This window comes from Anthonomus grandis, chromosome 22, assembly GCF_022605725.1.
Source record: "Anthonomus grandis grandis chromosome 22, icAntGran1.3, whole genome shotgun sequence".
Lineage (NCBI taxonomy): Eukaryota > Metazoa > Arthropoda > Insecta > Coleoptera > Curculionidae > Anthonomus > Anthonomus grandis.
In genome coordinates, this window is record NC_065567.1 from 9,407,377 (window position 1) to 9,416,353 (window position 8,977).

The following is an 8,977-nucleotide window of genomic DNA, read 5'->3' on the forward strand; positions in this document are numbered from 1 at the left end:
TTTTTAGTTTAAAAAAAAAGGCTTAAAAGAAAAGATTTAATAATAATAAAGAGTTCTTATTTACCAGCATACAATAAAAAACAAATATTTGGTAAATAAGGGAGTATTGGTAGGCAACTAAGTGCCAATTAATATACAATATGCTATTAAACTAGAAAAAAAAATTAGACAAAATAGAATAACTATTATAAGTAGCACGCCAAAATAATACATATATACAGGTTTAAAACGTTGTTACTTAAAGACAAAAACAAAATTAATTTATATAGGTCGAGAACAGAACAAAACAAAGATAAAAACAGAAATAATTAAAATAGTTTCATTCGCGACCATTTCGATATTTAGATCATACTCGCCGAATCTGACTTGAAAACAATATATTCCACGGGCTTTTCCTATACCAATCAAAGGAAAACGAATAGTCGACAACATTATCCATAGCCACAGCCACATTGTAAGTAAAAGACCTTTTAAATAATTCTTTCCTATGTCTTGATTTAGTTATGGTGTTTCTATGTCTTAAATTGTGAATGTCGGTTCGAAATGTTAGTCTATCAAAAAGATACTCTGGAATTTTCTCCTTTAGGATTTTACAGAAGAAGCATTTCTTTTGTAGAATAAACCTGTTCTACATATTTAGCCACCTAATTTCTGTAAGCTTATGTGAAATCGGGTTTGGACGAGAAATTTTAAAGATTAACCTAAGGCAGCTATTCTGAACCTTTTGTACTCTGTTTCGATCAGCATAATCTAAACATGGGCTAAAGATAGGGCTACAAAAATTAAATTGAGATAAGACTAGAGACTCGCAAAGCATGGTTTTTAATTTTTTTACTTAAGCAATGTCTTTGTCCATAAATAATTTTTAATGATCCATAGGCTTTCTTTAATAATAATGAAATGTGATCTTTGAATCTCAGCTTTTTATCTAATAAAATACCTAAACTTTTGCAACTTGTTTTAGAAGGAATCGTATTGCCAACAATAGATATACTATGGTTACTAAATGGAAGATACTCCTCACGCAATATTACCTCCAAGCCAGATTGTTTTGCAGGTAATATCGCAAATTTTTGGAGGTGACTTTTCCAAAACTTTTGAAAATGTGGGTAATATACTGATTGACCTTTAAATTCTACAGGAGATGAGTTTTTCGGAATTGGTACAACAAATGCGTGTTTCCATTCTGTGGGAAAAAAAAGGATTTAAGATGCTACAAGTAATAATATGTGTGATATAGGTTATTATTTTAAGGGCAAAACAATAAAATAATATCGATGTTCAGTTGGTCTATACCAACAGACTTAGTTTTAAGTTTTAGAATAATGGAAATTACATCATACTCTGTAATAGCAGCAAAACGCTGAACTAGATAGTGTCTTTATAAGGCAGAGAATTCGGTATCAACATCTCCAGAAAGAACATTCCAGTCAGTTGTAAAAGGTTCTTGAATTTTTCTTTCAATTTTTATTGTTAAAATATTATATAAAATATTGATATAGTTAGGATTATTTTCTTGGTTTAAGGAGTGAGTTGGTGGCTTATGGTTTAAAGGCCCTGTGACTTTTAAGGTTGTGACATTTTACGTTTTTACTTTATTTGGTTTTTATATGTTTTTTTTTAATCTACGGTGAATATTGTTAGTCTAACCTAACTATAGATTTGTTGTTGGTTGTAAAATGTAATTGGTGTAGGTGAAAAGTTTTTATCATATTTTATAAGCGTTCTTTTTGCACAATTTTTTACTTTTGTTTTGTTCGATTTCTTTTATGTTTCCTTCGTTATTTCATTTTATTTTACATGTACAAGAGAATCAGTAGTGTTTGGCGGGCAACAAAAGACTAAGTTGTATTTTTCGAGACAAACAAAAGAAATCAATCAAAAGAAAATATGTTTTTTTAGCTTTATATGATCTATTTCTATATAATCTTATGATCTTTATCTATGTAACTGTAATCTGATTTAACTCTTTAAATCCAACAAAATTTCAAGTAAACTCGCGATATTTCATTAGGTTTTAATAAATCTTTGGGAGTTAACCATGTAACGCGTTTTCTATGCATTTAAATAAAATTTAGCAATATCTAGCAGTCCTAAATATTAAAAATTTTTCTCAAAAACTGACATGATAATCAACATAATATTTTCATATACATAGATTTGACTTTATATTATTAAATTTGTTTTATATATTTAAAAGTGATTCAATAACAGTAAGTTCAATCAAATTTACAGAATACTTATACCACACTCACTTTCTTGTCGTTTAGATGCGTTCGACTTTAAAAGATCTAATAGAATTGAAAATTATAAATATAACACCATACCAGTGTACTACCATACATTGTTATAAATATAACACCATACCACCATACTATTTGGATCGATTTCAGTCAATTTAAAGAATTGAATAAGATTCAATTTTGATTGAATTGATTGTTGACAGAGGTTATTAAAAACTCATATACCAGAATTTAACTCTTGTGTTTAAAGTTGATCATAAATTTGAAGACATTTTATTGAAATTTGAGAACCAAGAGCACCATACTGCAGCTTTACAGACTGCAAAAATATATTAAATCCAAAAAGTGTCTATGCCTGTTATTACCATAAATAAAATAACGTAAGAGAAATTGTAAAAGGGCAGAAGTAATTAAAGTCAATAATATTTAATATTTTAAAATTGTTGACGTACATAAAATTTAAAATAAATTAGAGGCGCCAAATACGCTCCTTGTTATACTTCGTTCATTTAAGTTTAAAAAAATAATGTGTGTACTTGCTTCTTACTTTGAGACATTAATTGGTGTCAATTAAGGGTCAATTTATTTTATTAAAGATTGGGAATACGACAAAATGCCAGCAGCGATTACGTCAGCGTGCTCCAGATATTTTCTGATTTGGTTTTTATTTAATGTGTAACAACAGCGTCTGATGTTACCAGGATTAAATATTGTGTAATTGCATGCTCCCTGCGAAAATTAGTATCAGTTAATATGCTTATGATAAATTACCAACATTTTCGACTTAAAACAATTTAACAAAAAAATATATCATTAGGATTCATGAGAAGTTCTTACCATATCTACATGAACCTAGAGCAGTTTATTAGTACTGCTATAATTGCTTTAAGGTAAACACCAAGGTTTGGTGATACGCAAAATATTTTATAAGAAATAGATCTATAGATCTTCAAACTTAAACGACATTTAAACATTTTATGAATTGTAATTGCTAGGTTAGAAAGTTGTCCCCCTTGATAAACCTTTTGACATATTTCGGCGTTTTTTTTAAACAGTGGTTTTCGATAAATCCGTGGTGGGAAGTTTTCAAATTAACACCCTGTATATGGTATGTGTATATTTTCCATATCGATAGGTACCATCTCTAGTAAGATTGTTTTATAGTAAGAACAATTTCTTTCTATAACCTCCGCAGTTCATTCCAGCAGTTCATGGTGTTTGCTATACGACATAGAAATTTCTGTGGTAAGTTAAAGTTTTCAATAAAGCGTAAAAAGTAAAATCTGAGCGAGATTTTATCATTGGTTATGGAACTGAGGTATGCGGTTGATAAGGACATTTGGCTCATACCTCCAAGAGAGTCATTGTTAACTTGTGTTGGATGTAGGGATCACCACACGCTCGGTACTATATAGGAATCTGTGGATTAGGTTTAAAGAGTAGGAATTGTAAATCATAATTTATTTAAGTTGTTTTAACGCAGTGTCCTTGAAAGCCAAATGGTTTAGATTTCATCCCTTTCAAAAGATTTTTGTTGTCATTGGGTGGTAGGAGTGAAAACTAATAAATCTATTAGAGCAGTTTGGCTTTCTATATTAGTTGATTTTGAGAATAGTTTTATCACTTCTTTGTGTGTTCCCTCTCTTGACTTACTGTTTCCAGTCACCAACAAGTCAAGAAAGGGAACACTGTTTTCATTTTCTGCTGTAAATTAGATATGGGGGTTGTTATTGTTAAAAACACTTAATGCTTTTTCTGCTTGTCCCTGTGCGACTGCTAATAAAATGCCATCCAGTATCGTCTTCACAAATGGGCTATTTTGCAAGGAATCCTCATCAGATCATCCAGAACAAAGTTAACCAATATAAGAGAGATAGGAGTTTGTAAATAAGGAACCAACATGAAACCTTTCCATTACATGATTGTTAGGTAATTTATAGTTGTTAAAACTGGAAAGAGTCTTTTACATAGTTGTGTGGACTATGGAGAGCGTAAGATCTGAGTGCTACTGAGCAGCTACTTTATTGGGGAGTATTAGTCTTCATGACTATTTATCGAAACAAAACGTCTTTTTAGTTACAGGATTTTATTTAGTTTCAATAATGTTTAATATTTTCTTCAGGGCTACAACATTACAGAAAGCTTATTTGAATACAATAAGTATCGATTATAAGTATACACTATTTTGTAAGTTTACTATCACGCAATATTTTATTCGATGTAATCGATCGATTACATTTTAAATGTTTAATATTTAAAATATTATTATATATATTATAATTTATTGATAAATATAGAAACGCAACCATACTTCGCGATTTGTTTCACATTGCGTGAAGCACGAATCAGTTCTATTACTTTCCTTGATAGAGGTGTGTACCAAAAGTCTTAATTCCAAAGCATGAATATTGACACCATCGAGTAGCAGTAGATAAAGTTTTTTTCGAAATCGATTGCATTGCATTGATCATTAACAAAGCAAGAATCATAAGATAATATCTTTTAGAAATCAATTTTTGTAATTTTTCTTAATAATATGGTTTTTTTTCCGAAAAAATTATCGGTAGGAAACATTTTCTTATAAAAAAAAGAACAAAATATGCTGTTTAAACAAACTATGCTTTGAGTTGCGTAAGGATGACAGGTTTTTAGCTCAATGCACAGAAAACTATTTGTGCACTTTTTTTGGGCAATGTAAGGACAGTAGTTAATTAATGCAACTCAGTATTAGGAATTTTTTTATTTATTAACCTCTAAAATATAGCGCCCTACCTAAGAATAAGCGGTCGTACATCAATTTCTGCGATAAAACCGAAATCTGCAAGTAGCCCAAAATAGAGGAGTATGTGTTCTAGTATCCCTTATATTCTACAGTATCCAACGCATTTAACTCTGAGAGCAACAACTATGCACCAGAAAAGCATGCCATTGGTGTACTAGCCGAAATAAATTTCGCAAAAACTTCCTTTAAATAAAATACAATTATTTACTAATTAAAGCGATAAAATAAATGACATTTTGGGCGTTAAAACATTAAAATCGAAGAATTGATTTAGAATATATTGATTATACAAACTAAAATCACAATTAAGCCTTAGTACTTACAGTACTATTTTCTTCTATATTACACGTTTGTCAATTAACCAACCATTTAATATTATTCAGATTACTAACAAATTTAGCAATTACATCACTAAATTATTAGTTATAGATATGGTGCCTGTAAAAAGTCTTTATCACAACTTATCACATTTTCTTCAGATCAGAATTAGCCGATTTGAGTAAACTTACCTTAGTGCAAAATTCATGGGCATAGATTTTTGATTTTGTAATAATTGGTTGTTTGAGATATTTACGCCCACAGAACAACAGGGATTTGGGTATAAAATTCAAATTAACTAAGTCATTTGTCGCAAGAAAGATGCTATTGATAAGATTCGATTGATCTAAAAGTTTTGGAGAAATTTGTATTTTAAAAATTTATAGTAGTTTTTACGAAAAAATTAAGTGAAGATGTCTCTAAAATTGAGAACCAATTATTTTGCCATAAATACTGACATATAGATAAAACAGGATTCTTTCGATCGCTGACAGTAGAACTAAGAGCGAGTTTTGAGGGTAGTTTAAATTAGCCAATAGAATAAAAAAAGGTATTTCGACCCTAGGGTACGTGAATAGAAACTTGCAAGTAAATCAATATTAGCTATACAGAAAGTGGAATCATATCATTTAGACATTTATATACGAAAACACTTCTAAACATTTCCGCGTTGATGAAAGGGAACTCAATTTATAAAACTTTCCTCATATGTAAAAAAAGACGATCCATTAAACCTAGAGTTAGGAATCCTAACAAATTTTCTCTGAACTCTCTGTAAACCATCTGTAAGTTTTTGATACATTGGATTACAGGCAACAGATTAATATTTGAGTATGCTTCTAACCATACTATTGTAGAACAGAAAAAGAGACAATTAATTATTAAATTCAATTGATGTTCTTATTAAGAAGATTTTGTATAATAACATTTATATGAAGCAACTCGGAAGTCAATGTCACTTCCGGATTATTTATAGTTATAGTTAGGTATAAAATAACTGGAACTAGTCGAGAAGAGATTTTTTTAGAAAACATGATATAATGGCACTTATCAACATTAATAAAAAGTCTATGACGTTAGATATTTATTGACATCTAGAAAGTTAGCAAAGTTATTTATTCTGCTTTATAAATTAACAATATCAGAGAGCGCATTTGTACGTCGTCAGCGAACAGCAAGTACTTGATTAGTCTATATGAAAAATTCGTCAATGCCATATAGGAAAATAGAACAGTACCCATATGCGACCCCTGAGGAACTCCGGATGCATCATTAACATATAAGGATTTACCTTCATTTAACATGACACTTTGCTTTTTATCTATTAAATATTGACAAGTCTTCCACACATACTGAAATTTGCAAGCTTCTAAATTAAAATAGGATGGTGAACTTTAATAAACACCTTAGAAAAATCAGTGTATACAGCACAATACCTCTTGCCTCCTGTCATCGTATCATATCTTTCCTGCACAAAGGCATTAGTTAGTAATGATTGAGTGTTCTTTAAAAAACCCATTTTGATTTATACCTGTTTGAGGTCTAATGTCAAAAAAAATGAGACTATAAATTACAAATTCGAAATTTTCACCGAAGTGATTAAATGGAGATATGGGACGGTAATTACCAGATTCATATACTTGTATAATATAAAAAAATAAAGACTTCAGAAAAAATGCCTTGCTTTGAATAAAGAGAGCAGGAAAACTATGTAGACCGCTTCTCTTATTCCATCCAAGCTATTGAGTGCCTTGGTGATGTAATTCTGTGGAATAGTATCTAATGTAAAAGAATTTTTTGTATGAACATTATCAACTTAAGAGTGTGTACCTTTAGGTTTGAAGACTTCACTGGAATATTTAAAAAATAAAGTCACAAATTCTGGTTGGTTCTGTAAAATAATCCTTTATAACTTTTACTTAACGTATTTTATTTGGTAGAAATTTTAGGTTTTTTTTGTTATTTGTGAAGGGCCAGAAATTTTTCGGGTTAGTTTTTAAATTGTTTTCAGTTAAATTTATATTTTTTTGTAACTTAGTTTAATGTTTTGCTTAACCCTCCTTCCCAGATAAGAAAAAGTTACGTAGTTACCTCTATTGTATTTTTCCATGTTTTTGGATTTGGTCCTTGGCCAGAGAGCCAGATTCCAGCATTTAAAGCACTGTAAAAAAGGCCACATTCTTATTATATCACAATCTTTTTCGATTATAAAAATTATTTGTGACTAAGGTATTTAGTTCTAAATTGTGGTTTTTAGTAAATGCAAATATTTTTTTAGTATCCGAGGTAGGCCTTTCTTTAAGTTATATATAAAGAATTGGTGAAGGTACTAACTCCTGTGGAACGCCCTTTTTTGTCATTTTGTAATCTGTTTTTGAATTCCATTTGTTTACTTGTTACAACGCAGCGTTGCCGTAGAGTGACCCAATTTTTAAACAGATGGATAACCTTATCAAAAAAGCCTTAGCAAAGCTTAGCTAAAAGAAGTTCGTGATATATAGTGACCGCTTTTATAAAACACCTTGCTAATTTTTTGATTATTGATTTTGAACTAATGCTGTTAGTGTACTGTAGTGTTTCCTAAATCCTGAATGGCAGTCTGTTATTATCTTTTTTCTTTTAACAAAGCTTTCCATTTGATAATAAATATGCTTAAAAAAATATGATAAAGCAGGAAGTATACTAATGTGTCTTATATTAATTTTTTTTGTGTCATTCACTAAGTTATGGCATTCACTAAGTATACGACCAGGACTAGGGGTGATTTGGGAAAACCGTAGGGTATGTACCCTGTTCGCCGAATAGAAACTTTTACGATGTTAAATCAATAGCTATCAAAGAACTAATAATTGTTTAGATGTGGTCTGCCCCACGATGCATCCGGCCTGGCTACCGGCGTGAAGCCACATTTTTTACTAACGGCATGACTTTATCCCAAAATATTAGGATGTGGAGTGAGAACAATCCAAATTGGGTAGTAAAATGTTAAAGGCAGTATTATTTTGTTATAAATGTCTTTTGTGGTATGTTGAAGGATAAAATAATAGGTCCGTTTTTAAATGGAAATTTCAAACTGATTTTTCGAATGCCATTCACGAACTTATGAACCTTCAAAAGTGGCATTTACAATTGGATGGGGCACCAATTCATAATACAAGGATTGTTGAAAAATTGGCTCAATCGAAATATCCCCAATATCTGGATCGGAAGAAATAGTCCTTTGGTTCATTGGCCGCCTCGGTCCACGGACCTCACACCGCTCAAACTTTAATTTGGAATCCATTTAATTTGGAAGACCATGTAATTTGTTGATACTGAGCTGTTTAGTTTACAATAAATATGTTAATAAATGTGTGAATAGGTGTTTTAAACAAAAAAAATCAACGATACAGGATGGCCCGACAAATGGGTCTAATTAACGATTTTTATTAAAATTAAGACCACCTTATTTGGACACTGTACATTAGAGGGATAAAAATTTGTACACGGGGATTTTTGGTAATGCTGATTAAGATTCCGTTGTCATTTTTTTTCTAAAGAAAGACCTAATATGTTTTTCTAAACTTTGACCACCTTTGAAGCCTCATAATTACCCATAAATAAGACATTAGAACTATTTTGATATATGCCCTAA